Source organism: Panthera pardus, unplaced genomic scaffold, assembly GCF_024362965.1.
Source record: "Panthera pardus isolate Hobbes unplaced genomic scaffold, ASM2436296v1 HiC_scaffold_25, whole genome shotgun sequence".
NCBI lineage: Eukaryota > Metazoa > Chordata > Mammalia > Carnivora > Felidae > Panthera > Panthera pardus.
The window spans coordinates 93,887,576-93,908,112 of record NW_026526821.1 but is presented as its reverse complement, the minus strand read 5'-3'; the positions used below and the strand labels follow the sequence as shown (position 1 = coordinate 93,908,112).

At 41.9% G+C, this 20,537-nt stretch overlaps 1 long non-coding RNA gene across 1 annotated transcript; it reads left to right on the top strand.

Annotated features, from left to right (window-relative positions):
- Positions 1-5,353: 5,353 nt before the first annotated feature.
- Positions 5,354-17,334, top strand: LOC109264841 (uncharacterized). The gene is made up of 4 exons (XR_002078898.2): positions 5,354-5,432; positions 12,191-12,358; positions 16,474-16,558; positions 17,148-17,334. It is a non-coding gene; the product is annotated as an uncharacterized LOC109264841 (long non-coding RNA).
- The last annotated feature ends 3,203 nt before the right edge of the window (positions 17,335-20,537 follow it).

The following is a 20,537-nucleotide window of genomic DNA, read 5'->3' as shown; positions in this document are numbered from 1 at the left end:
AAATGAGATAATATGTAGATTTGAGATCAATGTGGGATTAATATGTATGCTTAGAAATTTTTCCTTCTTTACAATTTCACTGGGGAATGAATCAGACAGTTTAAATGATTTTTTTTAAATGGAAGTTTTTTTAGATTTCAGACAGAAGTCTACACTTCTCAGAAGTAAACACAAGAGGGCACCATAAGCCCATGCCAAGGAGTCCAAAGGCCTAGGCATTTCCATTTCAATTTTAACGCTTAGATTTCTATGCCACCCTGCTTCACTGATGTTCTCCATGTAGAGGTTAACATGGGACAGCTTACTACGGGCTTGTCAGCTTGACTCTTGATCCAATTCTGACCTTGTGCAATAATTCTAATAAGTGGGCTTTTTTTTTTTTTTTTTTTGCCTGTTTTCAAAACCTCTTTCCAGTTCTAGAAATCTGAGCCTCTATCCTGATAATTGATACATCTTAACACTTGAATGAGCCAGGTCTGGTGCTCTAAGCAAGGCAGTGGTAGGAGAATAAGGATCTAAGATGTGGAACCAAGCCTTATCTGGGGTAGGTCCTGGGTAGGAGATACAATAAACACAGTGCTGAAGAATGGTCAGGTTTGACAACTGGAATTGTGGAGTATAGGGCAGACTTTCTTTCCACATGGAGAAACCAACACACAGCAGCAAATGGTCCCAGCAGCCCCGGTTGAGGGCAGGAACAAAGCGGAGCTAAGTTCAGGGTAGAGCCGATTCTAGGGTGAAGTGAGTATGCTGCTATCATTTCTCTTGCCTGATGGGAGCAGGTGTGCATGTGGTAGCATCAGGTGAGTAACAGTGTACCCTAGTCTGGTTGGGCAGGAGACCCAGCAGGAGAGTGGCCAACTGTCAGTCTCGGCAAGATTCTGACAACCTTGTCAGAGCAGGAAGTAGAGAAGCAGACCCGAGCTCTCAGAATCGGAGACCATCAAGTTCTGCTCTGCCTCATGTAATCTGAACCCTAGGATATAAGGCTGACCCAAGCGAAGAGGCCGTTTAGTCCAGTACCCCATAAACTATGGCCTGCAAACATAGCCTCCCTCACTCCATTATGTGTTGTCTGTGGCTGCTGTTGGTGCTACCAAGGCGGAGTCCAGGAGGTACAACAGAGACTGTGTGGCTCACAGAGTCTAAATATTAATATCTGGCCTTTTTCATAAAAACTGAGCTGATTCCAGGTCTAGTCTAACACCTCATTTTAGGATGAGGAGACTGACTGTCAGAGAGATGAAGGGGCCCAGCCAGAAGTAAACAGAGATGAGAGTAAATTTCGAGTCAGCCAGGTGCTGAATAGATTTTATATCCCACATGTATTTGGATGCTAAGTCCCACAATTCTCCAAGAGAGGAAGTCATCTTCCCTCAGAAGGCACCTAGGCCTGGGCCAGCAAGAGAGGGCATGTACACACATGTGTGATTTCTGATCTACAGACCCCTTTCCTGGAGCATATCCAGATTCACTTCTCTTATCACAAAGGTGGCCCTGTCTGGCAGGTATGATTCTCAAGTACCTCAAATCTGGAAAAAGAGTGATTTCTTCTTATAGGAGGCCTGGTAGAACTACCTTCTTCAAAAGAAGAAGCTGGAGGTAGAGGGAAAATCTTTGTATTGGTTACAGGATGCAGTGACGAGAAAAGAAAGGGGACCTTGCACACGACTGCCAAGGGATTCCTGTGAGTTGAATTCACTACAATGCCAGTCTAAGCTCATACACCTTCTCTCCTGCTTCTTTAATTATCTAGAAAGGAACAGCAGGCCAAAAGCCTACAATTTAGATTAATTATTGTGGTATTTGTTCACCCACTTTGGAAAGAATTTCAGCAATGCCTGGAACACAGAACCTAAGGTAACATCATTGTTACCTAAAGGAAGGACACGGCAGGAACGAAGGAGGTGGTTTTACTGACTTGTCTTCTTGGGCTTTAACTTCCTCTCACACACATATATTGTCTTTTAATCTAATGATAAATCTTTGTTCTACATTTACTAATGGTTTTATTGCTATACCAGAGATGGCTCTATGAGAATTATAGTCCATTTTTGGCTCAGAATGAGACAGAGCCTCCAACAAGAATATCAGCTTAGCCACTCATATCCTTTGAGGTTATGTCTGGTGTCCAGAGCGTGACTTCCCTGAACCTGCATCTTTGAACAGACTTTGGGTGACACTAGAGGTGATTCTGAGATGGGACTCCTGCAGAGGATGGGCTCACTGCTTCTTAGAAACCCCCCCAAATTTAAGATGTTGTGATTCTTTCATTTCATAGCAATTTAATGCAACCTGTCCCCCAGCCCCCAAATCAATGAAGGATATAGATGTAATAACTCAAAGTGAGCAAATCACCAAACTCTGAACCTCAACAGCCCTTGAAAAACACAGCACCCCCTTAGATTTAGCTCTGGGCCACCATTCACGAAATGCCTTCCTATGGCAGGCAAAGGCAATTCACCTGGTTAATCTGCTAAAATTGAATACGTCAATGTGCTTGTTTCTTGTAACTATTTGTTTAATCAGCTTTTTTCTCCTATTAAATTATTTGAAGGAGAGTTGGATTTGCCTCTATTCCAACTCCCTACTACTTGTAGCTTAAGACTGAAGGGTGGATAAAAGAGAGAATCAGTTTTATAAGAATATATTTTCAAATATGAATAAGTTCCTTATATTGTCAAAAATATTATGTTCATTTTTTTTTAATATCAAAAGAGGAATGCCCACCCTACCAGCCGATGTGAGACAGGAACAAAATTGTCAGATGCTGGCATAATTCAAGTCAGGATTGTTTCATCTTATCCATTTACACCCTCCACGACAGAGTTAAGCTTTGCTCTTTTATTACTATTATCATTATTTACTATTGGAGAGGCTCCACTAATCAAACTCCATGGGCCTCTAGCATTTAGATGTCTTCGAGCAGAAAAGAGCATAGGATTAGCAATCAAACAGACCTGGTCTCAAATCAGGTGGTGGGAGTTGAGTGGGGAGAGTGGCCGGAAGAGAGGAGACACTGGGCAGGAAGTGCACTGGGTGCCGCAGCAGCTGAGAAGAGCGGGAATCTAGAACTGCAGGCAAGGCCTTTTCTACAGAGGGGAGTCCCTGGAACTGGTGGTCAGCCACTGTTAGCCGGGGTCTAGGGCGCCCTCTTCTGGAGGCCCAGATCCACACAGCCTTTTGAGAACTGGATGTGGCTGGATTGGGGCTAAAGCCTGTGCAGGAGAGCAGGCTTTCAGCTATGCAGGATGCAGGGCCACCTTGGAAAAGGTTGGGTTGGGATGCATGTTTGGGGGTAGTCTTGTGGGACTGACTGGGGAGCAGAGCAAGCTGCAGGTGCTTGTTTTCCCACAGTGGCCAGGGCAGCAGCCTGGGAGGACATCACTGAGAGGTCCTTTAGAAGCAGTTATGCTAAGGGGAAGGTTTGGACTTGTGAAGAAGTACCTGGGGAGAGTCTCTCTTAGCGTCAGCCAGAGAGAATCACAATCTCGGTTTTAAGTTCCATAAAAAGGGAAAATTAATAGTAATGGGCTCATAGGTTTTGTTAAAGGTATACTGAAAACAGGTAAAATCATGACTACAGACATAAAATGAACCTGTCAAATATTTTATTTAATTATTAAGTGATAGAACCAGGAAGATATTATAAGAAGTTTAAAGAAACCAAAAAAAGAAAGCTGTTTGTAATTAATACTGAAATGAATTTTGCAAGTGGTTGCAAAACTGTTATATTTACAAATGATTGAGGGGTTGTTCCCAACAGTATTTTTTTGGCATGTCTACAGACAACAAATATTTACATCGTTATGTTATCTAAAGCTTCACACAGATGTAAAATAGCTCCAAAGACAATGAATGGACAGGACCTTCTTAGAATCAGAATCAGATTCGGAATGAGAACCAGAGGGGTGTACTCCTGTTTCTCATCAAAATCTTCATCAAAATTTTCCCTGGAGTGAGATTTGAGGATTAAGTTCTTGCAGATGGGCACTGAGGATTTTGTAAGCTAAGGGAGTCACTCATCAAAAGCTCTGGTGTTTTAGGTTAGAACTGGAAGTAGGCCCCCGGACGCCCCCTAGTGTTGGAGGTAGAAGATCGAAGAAGTATGTTACTGTGGGGTTGGGGGCACTAACATACAATAATAATGACTAACACATGCTAAATACTTATCAAGTGTCAGGGGCTGTTGTAAACTTGAGGCAAATTACTTCCACTTAATCTTCCTAGTCACCTTATGAGGGAGGAGTTACGTCATACCATTTAAATACAGGTGAGAAAACTGATCTCCTGGGATGGGTTGTGGGTAGAGGCACAGCTCAGTAGACCGGTATCTTAGGGCTAAAGGTGTTGTGAAAGGTAGTTTTAAACGGTGCCTCCCGGACGGGGTCAGCGAGCGAGATTTGGGGAACAGCAATGACGGTTAGGGCCTGTAAAAGAGCAGCGAGGGAACCTAGAGGGCCCAATGAAAACGGTGCAGAGGCCCGGGCTTAGGGGTCAGAGGCTCTCAGGCTGCGGAAAAGAGCACCGGAGAAGCGCTGGGAAGCGGGGGGTGTCCTGGGGGTCGCCAGAGGCTGTTAAGCTGGGCATGAGGGGATACTCATAACAGCCCACTCGGTGAAACGAAGACGAGGGATGCAAACCACAACCCCATCCCTCTAGGAAAAGAGACTGGGGACCCTCGGATGCCGACGACGGGGGCTGGGCCTCCAGGGAAGAGCAGGCTAGAGTGTCCTTGACAGGTTTTGAGTAGAAAGACAGGAGAGCGAGAAGCTGGTAAAGCGAGGCTCTTAGAACAACGCAGACAGGGGGTGTGGAGGGTGGAGGTGGGATTGGGGGCAGGATCAAAGGGCATCCGAGGTCTAACCACAGTGCGACAGTGGGGGCGGTGGTCAGAAAGGAGAGCAAGACATCAGAACGTGGAACCCTTCCCACGTCGGGTTCGCTCCGCTTCCCCCCGCCCCCCCCCCCCGCCAGCCTTCAGCCCTGAAAAGGAGGTCTCTACCCCAGGTTTCTGCTGCTGGTGGAACCGGGCGGGGGACAAGGCGGGTTCGCCCAGGATGCGAACGGGGCGGTCCTCTAGGAAGCCTTGGCCGGCTTACAAGACTAGAGGCAATCAGTGGGGATGTCGGGCAGACCAGGGGTGATGACCAGAGCCCACGAAATGGGGGTCTTCAGGAGTGCGAGGCGCGCAGAAGGGCCTGGGAGGGCCTCGGAACCGCGGCCCTGGCGCGGGTGTGCAGAAGCTTAGATCCGCCCACCCAAGAGACCCTAGTGGCCTGGTACAGGGAGGCGGGGGGTAGCAATGGGGGCGGGGGGGGGGGGGGGAGGAGGGTTGTTCTTGGTGTTTCGAGTAACATCAAGCCGGGAGGGAGAGCTGTTCAAGGTGAATCCTAGATGGGTCCTAGGCCCTTTCCCCTGGGAGAGGAAAGGTAGGCATTTAGGGTCGAGTCACCAAAAGGGGAGCGATGCGGGACGGGAGCTCAGCCCCACAAAGGAGACCCTACCGATGTGCATCTTTGACAGCTGTCAAGGACATTTCTTTGGAGAGTTGGGGCAGGAAGTGGCAGAGACGGGGACTATAGGATCGGAGGCTAAAAGTTAGAGAGGGGGAAAGCAGCGTGGGGAACTTGGGTCCCTCCAGGAAGCCGAAAACAGAGGGTCTTGGGGGTGGGGCGGGGCGCTGGGGAGGAGAATAGCGAATGAGGATTAGAGAGGCAGCAGCCTAGCCCCTTAAGGGCTGGGAGAGACGGAAATTTAGGGAATTGAGAATCGGTTGAGTGTTTAGAGCCCTAGAAAGTAGGGTCGTTTTAGGGCGCGCAGAGACGGAGACAGGACCGCCGGGTTACAGGGCCCCCTCTGGTGGGCGTTTGGAAGAGTGCAGAAACATTTCCAATATTCGCACATAAAAACTCTTGCAAAAAGAGAAAGATTGAAGGCTGGACAGAGAAATAGGAACAGTGGTACAGAGTGAGAGAGATGGAGACTTACGAAGGAGAAAGGAAAAAACTCTGGGAGGAAAAGAGAGAAAACATGCGGGGAGTAGTGGTTCTGAAGCCAATCCGTTTTGGGGCGGGGCCCAACGTGCCCTCAGCCAAGCCTGACAGGCTGGAGGCTGGGCTAATCAGAAGTTGAGGTTCAGCCAACCCCGCGCAGTGCCCCCAGTACCCAGTACTGCGGGGACCTGCTCCGATACGTTGCTCAGAGTTTTAACAATTACAACACAGAACAGAATGCTGGTTGAGAATGAATTAGAAATTTAAGAAAAAAACAAAAATAAGTAGACTTCATTCATTCTGAAAAAGAGCCAAAATATTTAGGAGTTGCAAAAACCATTGCCCAAACCCCAACGGACACCCCAAACTGTACCATCACTGGGTACAGTGACTACAGTACACTGATGGGACTAAAACAAGTCACTGGGGACTTTATTTTCTGATCAAAGTGCCATTTAAATTGTGAGCGTTAACCAATTCCCTTTCATTCGAACAACTTTTGGCCAAATAACATGGAATATATAAGGGACAGTTTTCAGTTCAGGGCTCATGCTACTGCTGTAATACGCATCACAATTTGAGAAAGAAGTTTCTCCTCAAGCCATGGTTTGCAGGAAGAACTCAGGCGTGGGGAGAGGGCAGAGGTGGGTCAACTTCCTTGTTTCTGGTGCTGATCCAGTAGTCTTTTACCTTTCTGTATTCACTTTGCATCTTAAAGGTGAGGAGCTCCAGGAGGAGCAGGTGAAAACATAGCTAGTACTATTTCCCTACTATTTTTTCCTGGACCCTTCAGGACCATGAGGTAACGTCCACATGTCACAAAAGATAAAACTGAGAATTGTGGATTAGATCACTTTCTTAAAGAGATAAAAATCATCAGTGATGCTCTGTGGACTAGACCCCTAACTCTTCCAAATTTTAGTCAATTGCCTTTTTTACTGTCTGCACCGCAGAATCTAGAAGCTTAAACATTCACTTTGCAGAAATGAGGCATTGAGTGATATGCTGAATCACCTGAAGTGTCTCAATCACTCTCTTTCTCCCCCTCCGTCTTTCATTCTCATTTTCTTTCTCTCTCACTGTCTCTATAAATTTCAGGTAAGTGGTAATCTTTCTTGGATGCTTTTAATGTCAGCTTAACATCGTAGCCCTTGTCATTTTAATTCTTTCAACTGAGATCACCCCATTTATTTATCCTTTAACTTACAAAAAAAGTTTATCTATTTTGAGAGAGTGTGCACACCAGTAGGTGAGGGACAGAGGGAGGGGGAGAGAGAGGGAGAGAGAGAAAGAGACAGAATCCCAAGCAGTGTGATGCAGGACTCCATCCCACAAACCAGGAGATCATAACCTGAGCCAAAATCAAGAGCTGAATTGGACCCTTAACCGACTGAGCCACCCATGTGCCCAATAAGCTTTAAATTTTAAAACACCGAGACTCTGTGTTTTTCACAGACTAGGAACTGAGGTTAGAAAATTAGTGAGGGAGAGGGAAGTATAAACAAATTGCAATAAGATGTGATGCATGAACCAGTCCAGGGACGTACAAATAAAAGCTGGTGTCAGGAAAGAGCTTAATTTGTCTTGGAGGTATGACTTGACCTCAGAGATGCAGACACTTTGAACTGGATATTGAAAGATGAATATAAGGCAATGAGTGTAAAATTCTGAAGCTGAGCATTTTCCAATAAAGGAATAGCACATAAGAGTGAAAAATATGTAGTTCATACAAAAAAGGGGATGTATTTCACTAGAGCTAGAACTTGGGGGTGGGAAGAGAGGGAAGGAATAAAAAAATGGGAAGATACATATAAATATATAAATACCATATATAAATACTACACATACACACACACACACACACACACACACACACACATATACATATCATTCAATCTTAAAAATAAAGAAAGAAATTCTGCTGTTTTCAACCACATGGATGGACCCTGAGGATATGATGTTAAGCGAAATAAGCCAGACACAGAAAGACAAATACTGAATGATCTCATTTATGTGTGGAATCTAAAAATGTCAAACTCATAAAAACAAAGAGTAGAAGATTGTTGCCAGGGTCTAGAAGGTAGGAAAAATGGGGAGATGTTGGTCAACAGGTACAAAGGTTCAGTTATGCAGCTGAGTAAGTTCTGGAGGTATCATGTACAGGATGGTGACTATAGTTAATAAATACTGTATCGTATACTGGAAACTTGCTGAGAGAGTTGACCTTAAGTGTTCTCACCGCACAAACCAAAAGTTGTAACTATGTTAGGTGATGAATATGTTAATTAGCTTGACTGTAATTATTTCACAATCAAAACATCATGTTATACATCTTAAAATTACACAATTTTCAGGGTGCCTGGGTGGCTCAGTCAGTTGAGCGGCCGACTTCGGCTCAGGTCACGATCTCACGGTCCATGAGTTCAAGCCCGGTGTCGGGCTCTGTGCTGACAGCTCAGAGCCTGGAGCCTGCTTCATATTCTGGGTCTCCCTCTCTCTCTCTCTGCCCTCTCCTGCACACACTCTCTCTGTCTCTCAAAAATAAATATAATAAACGTTAAAAAAATTTTTAAAAAATTACACAATTTTCATTACATCAGTGTACCTCAGTAAAGCAGGGGAAAGAAGAGATAAAGCTGAAACAATGAGACCCACCTTAATTAAGCCTCACCTAATCCTGAGTTTAGATGTGCATCTTTCTTCCATTCATACTGAGCTTTTTAAGAAAGCAGTCCAATCCCCCATCCTCAATGGATGCCTACGTGTATTTTCCTCAAAGTTACTCCTAAATTCACAGAAAACAATCTTCAAAGGGCTTAAAAATCTCTTCCTTTTGAACCCAGTGTTCTTGTCCTGTTCTAACTTTTCAATACAGTCAGCAGAATCAGGCATAGTTGAAGCTCCCTATTAAAAGTAGCTCCTTGGGACGCCTGGGTGGCTCAGTCGGTTAAGCGTCCGACTTCGGCTCAGGTCACGATCTCATGGTCCGTGAGTTTGAGCCCCGCGTCGGGCTCTGTGCTGACTGCTCAGAGCCTGGAGCCTGTTTCAGATTCTGTGTCTCCCTCTCTCTCTGACCCTCCCCCATTCATGCTCTGTCTCTCTCTGTCTCAAAAATAAATAAACATTAAAAAAATTTTTTTAAATAAAGTAGCTCCTTTAATTCTCATAATCCTCTCTAGTTATTCCCTTTTTGTTTCTCAAAGAGTTGATTATTAACAGATTCCTCTTGTCCCTTTTGCTCTACCAATTCCTTAACTATATTGATGGCCTCCATGTCCTATCTTCAGCTTCTTGTCTTCTTGGGTAGCATTGAATTTTTAAACAATATTAAATCTTCCAATCCATAAACACAGGATACCCTTCCATTGATCTGTCTTAATTCCTTCCTCAATGTTTTATAATTCTCAGCATACAAGTCTTCTTTGGTTAAGTTTATTGCTAAGTATCTTTTTGTTGTTGTTGCATTGTGAATAAGATTGTTTTCTCAAGTTTCTTTTGAGATAGTTCATTGTGTAAAGAAATGCAATTGTTTTTGTGTGTTGGTTTTGTATCCTGCAACTTTAACAGATCTGCTTATTAGTTCTAACAGGTTTGTTGTTGAGTTCTTAGAGTTTTCTACATATATGAAGATGTCATCTGCAGAGATAATTTTACTTCTTCTTTTTTGATCTGGATTCCTTTTATTTATTTTTCGTATCTCATTGCTTTGACTAGGACTTCCAGTACTGTGCTGAAGAGAGGTGGTAACAGTGAGAGTCCTTGCCTTGTACTGTATCTTAAAATGAACACTTTTAGCTTTTCTGCATCAATTATTATATGTGTGGGCTTTTCATATATGGGTTGAAGTATGTTCCTATTTTGTTGAGAGCTCTAATCATAAATGAATGTTGAACTTTGTCAAATGTTTTTCCCTATCTGTTGGGGTAATAATGTGGTATTTTTCTTTGTAATGTGTCACAATAATACCAAAGTCAGACAAAGATATCAAAGAAAAGAAAACTATAGGCCAATATCCTTGATGGATACAGATGCAAAAAATATTCATAAATAAGATACTAGCAGATTGAATTCTACAGCACATTGAAAGAATCATACACCGTTGACCTAGTGGGATTTATGCTTGGGATGCAAGGATGGTTCAACACACTTGAATCAATCAATACGATATACCACATTAACCAAATGAGAGTGTTACCTTTTACATTGAGGAGCTGATAAGAAAGAGTTAGGAAAGGATAGAAAAAGGGAACAAGTGGCTATTGGAGGGGGCCAATTCTAGAACAGAAGTTGAAGGTTGTATTCAGCCAGCTATAGGTGACATATATTTACTGGTACAGGTTAGATATATGTAAATGCAAGCAGGAAGATTGAGGAAGATTTTGACTGGGAGAATTTATTTTAGTGTTACTGTCAAAATTCTACCTTTGGAGTCACATTTTCTGATTTACATCTCTTGTTTTCCCATGTAGTAGCTGTATGATCTTGAGTAGTTGACCTTAAGGTGACAGTTTCCTCACCTTTAAAAGGGAGATACTAAAGTTCCTACCTTAGGAACTTAGGGCTGTTAGGAGTGTTAAGTGAATTAATACATGTATGTTAATTAAAATTGACCCTAGCCATATTAGGCCTTCAATATATGTCAGTTGCCATTAGAAACACTGTTGTTAAAATCTAAGACTAGATCATCTGCTGAGGGTTGTTAAAAGAAGTAAGTTGGAGCTGCAAGGAAAAGGTAAAAATTTGGGATGATGTTATTGGGAATAGAGGAGCAAGTCTTCAAGGGATATAGATACAGCTGGAGATCCATCTGAACCTGCCCTCAGATACTCCATATTTCTGGATCTCCTCCAGGGACCAGGATGTTGGAGTCCGGTAGACTCTTAGTGATTGTACGAGCCACCTGACCCATTGCTTAGCCAATCAGCTGCAAGTCTGCTTGACTACTGCTTACTCTGCATGACTAGGAGCCAAGAATGAGGTTGACAGATTTCTATTTATTTTTAAATTTAATTTAGAAATAGATTGGTATATTTCTTTGGATACAATATTAGAATGTACATGAAGATAAGAATGCTAATCTTGGACCATATGGCTAAAAAACAAAGTTTGGCATACTACTTGGGTTTCTAATGAATATTTCATTCTGTGTACTTTGTCAGATTTATGGACTATATATACATCTAGTTAGATGAAATTAAAAACAAAAAGGGCAGCCACTGTGAATTGGAGAATTTCTGAAATATTTGTAAATTAAATTTATGACAGCAATGTTTTACAACTGTAGGCAATGATTATGAAAATGAAAATCACCCTGTGGATTCCGTGTTGGTGTCACTGGTAACATGTGGGCACTGAGGAAAAGCAAGCACAAAACTAGCAATGTTAAAACAATTCAATAGCAAGGGACAGTGAGTTAATATTGTGAGCAACTGGGAGTAATGAGTAACTGGAAATCAGCAGAAACATTTGTAGGAAATTAATAGAATGAACAAATTTTGTTACATATATAGAGTATATCCAAATATTTCACTGTAGACAGGATTCAGTAATACAACACCATCTCTTTATTTGATAGACTTCCAGATGTTATTTGATAAATTCCCCACATACCCACTTGTTGACAGCAGAATTAGAGAAGAGGAATAACCAAGTTGAAACTGGAAACTAAAATCTTAGAAAATATTTCTGCAGTTCTGTAGCTTATTAGATTCATTTGAGCTGTTACATGAAAACATTTTTGGTAGAGAAATCATGTGGTGGTTTGCAACCAGAATTTAAAAACATCAAAAAGGACAGCAAATATCAGAGTAACAGAGTAAATGTTTCATGTGTGTGTGTGTGTGTGTGTGTGTGTGTGTGTGTGTGTGTGTAGTGTTGAGAAGTAAAACTAATATTCTACTGTAGCTTTCAAATGTTTAAAAAAATATTAACTTATATTAGGGAGGTGACATTTAGAAAGGATAGATTATAAATTATCCACTAAAATTGAATTATTAGAAAATATTACCAATTAATCAATTGTTCGACTTCTACAAAATTATTATATCATGGTTGAGATATTTCAAGAACGGACAAAGAGGAATTGAGATAGACATCAGAGTTGGGCCCTTCTTTTTGGGAAGGTAGGGTGAAGCTTAGTATTATTATTACTAGACTGAATGAAAGTGTAAGAACTACACGTCTTTTGACCTCAGGGGGACAGGACCCAAAATGAAGACTCAGAAACTGAAAATACAGCAGAGGGTAGGGCAGAGCATAAACATTTGGTCCAAATGGTCGGTGACACTGTTGATAACAGAGGAAACCTGGGAATTGATGCATGTCTATATGCTGTTGCCTCTCCTTTTTCCTGCACTTCTAAGGTAAAATTTTGTTTTGCCTAATTACATTGTAACTAATAAGAGTAATAGAGGTTGCTCTGATTCAAATGAAAAACATGCCGTGTAATATATATCATATTTTTAATGTAGTGCTTTTTGTTGGAATCAGCTGATGGTCAATTTGTGGGAAAATGACATAAACTATTAGGCTGGGGTGATGGGCACTTGTCAGGATCCCCACCTCCTCCTCTCCTCCTCTCCTCTATGTGCAACTTTCATGAACATTAGGATACAGTCTGAGCATTTTTTAGTATAGTGTCTGTGTCCTCTTTTAGGCCACAAATTCCCTTAGGGAAGAGCCCAGCTATGTTTGTCTTGGAACTGACAGTACTTTGGATATTGCTAACTTCATCAAAGCAGAAAAGCAATACCCATTGACTGACCTAAACAGTTGGACTGATCTAAAAATGGGAATGAAAAATTTCCAGAAAAGGAGATGTAAAGCATAATCATAAGGAGGACCAAAAGCTTAAAAATTATCAAATACATGTGTTAATTAAAAACACAACAATGAATCTAATATCTGATTATTTCACTGTTTTTCATGGCTTTGAATGACAGTCATTCACAGTCATTCACTGAACCAGTGAGTTAATCAGTGAAGAAAACTAGCATCTGATAAGTGGCCTATTCCTTGGAAAGGTGGTTTATGACCTAATGGTTTATGACATAGTCCCTCTGACTACATTCAAATGCCAGTAGCAAGATTTCTGCAAGGTATAGGACCTTTCAAGTCAAACTGGCTTGTGAAATAAAGGGGATGTATTAGCTAACGTTAACTGAAAAGAATTGTGTTATAGGGTTATGGGAAAATTTATTTGCAGGTTCAGATCGACCATTTCTCTATGCTTAGCTTATTCCTTAGATTGTTTTGCCATGGTCCAAATTTTGCAGCAATTCCCTATCTTACATGTGCATACTGCAATGCACAAATGAATACTGAAATGTCCAAGTGAACAAAGTGTACTCTTGACTTGTATTTCCCAGTAGAAGTCCCAAAGTTTATTTTGGTTCTTTATTTTGGGTTCTTGTTTAGAATCCTTGGATCACATGATCACCTGTGAACCATGCACAGAAACCAAAGGGACGGATTAGTAGACTGGCTACACCAAAGCTGAGGGCTCTATTCTGGCAGTTGACAATGACATCAAATTCCCTGAAACAGCATGGGTGGGGCAGGGAAATCAGGATGTTGCCTTCCTCTTTGTCACTTGCCATTTACACATTAAAGAAATACTGCCATTTGTCCTGCAATTCCTAACATTTTGGAGTTGGCTGATTGCATCCCTAAGGTGTTATTTAACAAGCTCTCTGATACTTTATGATTCCACCATGCTGATTCGGGAAGTGAGGGGGAGGGCTCAAGTGGTTCACACTGTTTTCACCATGATAGAGATTTTATTTAATAAATATTTCTTATTTGCTGTATGTTTTTAAGACACTTTCCACAGGAGTGCCTAGGTGTCTCAGTCGGTTAAGCATCTGACTCTAGATTTCAGCTCAGGTCATTATCTCACGGTTTATGAGTTCGAGCCCCATGTCTGGCTCTGTGCTAACAGCATGGAGCCTGCTTGGGATTCTCTCTCTCTGCCCCTCTCTTGCTTGTGCTCTCTTTCTTTCTCTCTCAAAATAAATAAACTTTAAAAAAAAAGACACTTTCCAGAGACTTTAAATGTTTGTTTGTTTTTAAATAAGTTTTGCCAGTTATGGTTGCTTTGCTGGAGACAACAGCTCCTCGTGCTGCCTTTGTGAAGTGGAACTCTATATTATGATAGACATATTCAGATTGGTTTACTGTCATTATTTTTTATGATGCGTACTTGTCCCAGTTTTATGTGTTTTGCCTTATTTTGGGCTTTTAAAAATATTTGCTTGTTTTCTCTCAATGTGTTTGGAATTTATATAATGTATTTCTATTTTTGGCGATCCTTGAAATTTTACCATATATGCTTAGCTTTAAAAAGTATAAAGTTAGGGGTGCCTGAGTGGCTCAGTCAGTTGAACATCTGACTCCTGATTTTGACTCAGGTTATAATCTCACGGTTGTGGGATCGAGCCTCATGTCAGGCTCTGCACGGAGCCTGCTTAGGATTCTCTCCCTCCCTCTCTCTCTCTCTCTCTGCCCCTCCCCCATTTGTTCTCCCCAACCCCCTCTCAAAATAAGATTTAAAAAAGTATAAAGTTAAATTAGTGGTTCTCAACTGGATGTGACTTTACCCCTCAGAGGATATTTGGTAATGACTGGAAACATTTTCCGTGTTAAAATGGAGTGGAATGTGTGCCACTTGCCTCTGATGGATAGAGGGCGGAGATGCTGCTAAAACATCCTGTGACACATAGGACAGACCCTCATACCAAAGACCTGTCCACTCATACCCCAGGTCTTTTTTTTTTAAACTTTTTTTTAATGTTTATTTATTTTTGAGACAGAGAGAGACAGAGTGCAAGTGGGGGAGGGACAGAGAGAGGGGGAGACACAGCATCTGTGCTGAGCTGTCAGCACAGAGCCCGGCACGAGGCTTGAACCCACGAACCGTGAAATCATGACCTGAGCTGAAGTTGGAGGCTTTACCAACTGAGCCACCCAGCTTCCCCTTCCACCTCACTATTCTTATTACTCTCTCCCCTATATATTATCATGTTTTGAGATTTTCCCTACCTTTTGTGAAATCAGCCATGCCATTAATATTGTATCTCTTCTAGGCTTTAGTTGTGCTGCAGTGAGAGGGTTACTTGGAACCACTAGTCAGCCGTAACACCAGGCTGGAAGTTTCCTTTTTTCTCTTTTTAGAGGCCGTACAAGAGTGCTTAGTAAAAGATAGTCCATTGCTTCTATAAGACCAGCAGTTCACGTTGACAGGTTAAGGAAGGGATGAGTACACTGTGTTGTCCTTTTGCAAATGTTACTTTTGCAATGAAGTTTCTGTTGGCTAATGGTCAGTACTGTGAAACTCTGGAGGACCTCAGCATAACAGATGCTGGTGTTTTCTGATAGAAGTCAAGTTGGTGAAATGGACCTGTTTTACTGTGTTGCCTACACGATTTGCTTGTCTTTGCAGCCAAATTTTGAGTTTAGAATCTTTGAGGTAAAACTACTTCCAATTCTTCTAGACACTGATGGATCAACTTTATAAAACACCAGTGTATAATAGCAAGAACAGGTACTTGATCCTACCCTATTAGGGGCTCCTCTTGCTGAGAGATGGGTACTCAACGCTGTCACTAGGTGCTGTGCAGAACTGTCAGGTGTAATAGCTCATCTTTGACTTCCTTTGTTTTGGGAACCCATTGCTGTCAGAGTTGGAGTAAGTAATTTGAACACTTTAGTTACAGCCAGCAGAAATGGAATCAATACATGCCAGGATTAACTTCAGTGATTAATCCCAGAATCAATGAACCAAATGATTATCATTTCTGTCAGCTGAAGATTCTGGGATGCAAAATTGTGATTAAAGAGGTGGGTTAATTTTGCTCTACTGGCTTCTACAGCAGCATATCTGCAGCCACTGTTTTTTTTCCCTTGCTTTGCAATTGCTTCAGTGATTCCTTTAGCTGCAGCCAGTTCCTGTGCCACATGGTGGGGTGATCAGAAGCCAAATCTGACAATGATGAGAGGCAAAGTCAACTTAGTCTGGGCCGCTAGATTTCCAAGGATAATGCCAAGCTAGTGAAGTTTCTAACTTTTAGATCAGAGAGAGTATTCTGACTCTGTGTTATGGGCAAGCAGATGCCATTTGCTGGTTTTCAAAAGACAGCAGAGAAGGCTGGAGGAAGGGCTGGGCTTGTGACTGCCTAACTAACGGCTCTGAGTATCAGTCAATGCAAGGCTAGAGAGCCATCTCCACGGCGGTGCTTCCCACTAGAGACTCCAGGCAGAATGCACCCAATACTACTAGTCGGACTGAAGGATTTTCATGTGCCAGAAACAGTGCTCAGAATTCTGTCTTATTTCATTTAAAGATCACAACCACTCTGTGATAGGTGCTGTAAATACCCTCACTTTCTGGATAAGAAAACTAGGCCTCAGTCAATTAAATAACTTTCCCAAAGATACATGCCTCATTTGAATGTAGGTCTATCTGATCCTGGATTCTCAGGGCTCATTTGCTCAGTTGAGATCATCCGGGTATGGATAAGGAGAGACGGCTCTTGGTATGAGTTGAATTATATCCCCCAAAGAAGGTAAGTTAAAGTTCTAACCCCCACTACCCTAGAACGTGAACTTATTTGAAAATAGGGTCATTGCAGATGTGATTAGTTAAGATGAGGTCATACTGAAATAGTGTGGGCCCCTAAGCAATATGAATGGTGTCCTATAAGAAAACAGCCATGAGAAAAGAGACATGGGAAGAATGCTACGTGAAAACGGAGGATTGGAATGATGCATCTGTAAGCCAAGGAATGACACAGGTTGTCCACAAACCACTAAGTTGCAGAGACAGCATGGCTCTGCTAACACCTTGATTTTAGACTCTGAGCCTCTAGAACTGTAAGATGATAAATTTCTACTGTTTTAAGCTACCCAGTTTGTGGTGCTTTGTGATAGCAACCCTAGGAAACTCTTGGGTTAAGGGCATATGTACATGTGTTTGTATTTATTAGAATGGCAATTAAAGCAAGCAAGCAAGCCACACATAATCCATAAAGCTGTAAAGCCTGCTATGTGCAGAATACAATGTCAAGGGGGCTGGGAAGTCAGATATATAAGACTTGGTCTATGTGCTTAGCTAACATAATGTTTATGATGTATTTCTCATTTGCTGTTTTCCAGCCAGTACCCAGGCAAGGAGTCCATGTCATGAAATGACCTACACCTCTGGAGACAGATCTGCTTTGGTGGGAGGCCCTACTGTTTCTCAGCGTTTTAACCTTGGGGAAATTACTGAGTCTGTCTTCTGTTTCAATTCCTTATCTGAAATATGGGGATGATGGTAATAAAGAGGTTGTTGCGAGCATCAGTTATTTTGTGCGAGGTGTTTGGCATAGTCCTTGGCACACAAGTGTTCCACAGATAGGATATATAATTACATTCTTTTTGTGCTTTTAATAACTGAACAAGGTGGGGACTATGAGTCCCATTTTCATAAAAGGGCTAAGTGACTTCCCCAGGAATGCAGAGATAGTAAGATGGCAGAAGGGGGTGCCTACCCTGTATGTGACTCTCCAAAGGCTGGGTTATGTCCCTTCTATTACACTGCCTCTCCAAACTAGAGAACAGCCTAGTCTGGTAAATAAGAGGCTGGAAAACATAAGGAGATCAATGTGGGTAAAAGCTGTATATGCAAAATGAGTCCAGCCGGCAGTTTGACCATCCACTGTGAGTGTCCCCATCTTGCTGGGGCACTCAGAGGAGGCTCTGCCATGTGGGAAGTAGGATCTCAGTCCCACTGGCCTTTCTTCGTCCATGTCAGGAGCATCTATCAATCTGCCTCTTTCCTTCATTTCTTTTCTTCTCTTTTTTTAATGTTTCCATACTTTGGACAACACTGTCTCTTGAAAGAGAGAGGAAGGGGACACCAAGGGAAGAGTGGTGGGTGGGTAAGTTTGCTTCTTGCCCCATCAGGTTTATAATGGGGTGATCTGAGACTGGACATCAACATTTTTAAAAGCCTCATTGGCTAGAAATGCCTTTTTCTTCTTGTTCCTTTGAGATGGACCAAAAAGAGAGCCAAATACAGCATTTTAATGGACCTTTTGGTTATGAAAACACAAAGCAAAAACCTAGCTTCAAAATGGGAGAAGTCAAAGCAATGTGGAGCTACATGATTTGCCTGGCATAAAAATCTCAGTATCATTTCCACTGTGGACCAAATTTCAAGGTGAAAAGGGAAGACGACCACTTCACTATTAAATATCAAGCACTAGTGTGGACATTGACAACAATACCCATCACACACCCTGAACAATTTAGGGGGAGAGGGTAAAGGCAATTAAAGGTTCCAAACCCAAAGAATACTGTCAGTGATGGAGAAACACAAAAGCCATTTCAAATAAAATGTTCCTGAACTCTTAGCCTCAAACCACTTTCCTGATAAAATTACAGAGCTTGTTCCATTTATATCGGTATTAACTTTTAACCTCTGCACCATTCCAATAGTAGAAGATTAATCACGGAGCCTAATCGTGTAAATTAATGAGGGCAACTATGAATTACTGATAGTACCAAATGCCAGAAGTGCTTAACAAGAATGCAGTTTAACTGTCTCTTGCCGTATATGTAAATAGTAAATGAATAAGTACCACGTGTCATAAAGCTCTTTCCACATCACATGACATAATGTATTCAAAATACTCATCCATGTTAAAAAATGCCTATTAAATATAAATGAGATGCTGAAATTATGGAAGGAATCCTCAGTTATCCTTGGCTGTTAATTTTAGTGAAGATCTCTTTCAAACATATGACCTTGAATATCCACAGAGGAATTACCTTGTGCTTTTTTACTCTTTGAGGATCTCAATTTTTGATCATACACTCATAATTAGTAGATTAGAAACTATTGGTATTTTCTGATATGTCTAATAGGCTGTCTGGGACAGTCTACATCGCTTTGGCCTAAGAAAACACGCCTTGGTGTAAAAAAGCATGGAGCCAGCAGGTGGCAGTGTGTCCCCACCTGAGACGGAGGCACTCTTGCTCAGGAAAAGCCCCCACACAGGCTGAAAAAACAAGTAAAAGGCAAATGTTTCCTTGCTTTGTGAAAGGTGGAAATCCATCAACCATGTTCCTTTTTCCATACAGCTGCAGAAGGCCGGTGAAGTATCTGCTTCCAGAATCCTTATCTTTTGGGGTGGCATGATCCTGCCAGCTTGCCTGTCCTCTGGCAAGGTGTGGTGTCCTTGCCTTCTCACGGAGCCAGATTTTGGAAAGCCCTGCTGGAGACCACTGGTCTGATGTCTGAGTCAGAGGCTATACCAGTCTGAAATGTGTCCTCTCCAGAAAAATAGTATCTTCCAAACACGCTTCGGGTAATGAAAAGGTGATAGGGGAACACAGGGCCTCTGGCGGTGCTGCTTATCTTTCTTCATTGTGTTTTATGATAAAACATTCCCTAGGTGATGCTCAGCAGTACAAAGTCTTGAATCACTGAGCTGGAAGCAACCTTAGAGTTCATGGCCATCCTTCTCATTTCACAGGGAAACTAACTGAGGCAAACCAGAATTATTCACCCCAGACCACACGGCTGGTTATGTGATAAGTCAAAAATAGAACTTGGGGCTTACTCCCACTCACATACTCTTTTTTTTTCCCTGTACATTTATAATGCCTTGGCACTAGGTAAACAAAAGTTCTGAATAGGCAAAAGGAAAGGAAATACTTTTTGACTGGCTTCTATGTTCTAAACAAATCATTGTGCTGGTTTCTTTTGTATACATGTAGTCTTTTAATCCCTGGAACAAACTGGTAGCTAATGTTACTTTCAATTTATAAACTTATTATCTGAACCTCAGAGGGGTTAAACGACTTGCCCAAGGGCATGCAGCTAGTAAGTGGTGGTTGAGATTTATGTTCCACACCAATGAAGAGAAGCAAAAGTTGGTTTTTGGAGGTTGTTAAGCACTGAGTAGGGAGGAGAGTAGGATTAGTAGAGGATCCATAGGGAAAATGACTCATCCTTTGTCTTTGCAAATATCACTCTGCCTTTCATGGAATACTTCCTCCAGTACTGTTTTTATGTTTGAATCCTCCCACAAAACATTCTCTGAACTCCAATTTGAAGTTCTTAATCCTCTGAACAAATGTATTATTTATTGTTGGTGCCCCTCATCAGGCATATCATTTATTGTCTTTAAGAAACAGTTACCTCTTCATGTGTAAAAAGATGTTTTCTTCCAGTTTGAAAATAGGTGGTCACTAAATATTTGATGGACTAATGAATTAAATATTTAAGTAGCTAGTTGGAGTTTACAAAAATAGGACACATCCCTGAAGAGAACATTAATACTACTCTTTTATTTTCAATATTTTCTAGTTTTGGGGAGCCTGGGTGGCTCAGTCAGTTAAGCATCTGACTCTTGATTTCGGCTCAGGTCATGATCTCACATTTGTGAGTTCAAGCCCCATGTCAGGCTCTGTGCTGACAGTGTGGAGCCTGCTTGGGATTTTCTCTCTCTCCTCTCTCTCTGGCCCTACCCTGCTTGCTCTCTCCCTCAAAATAAA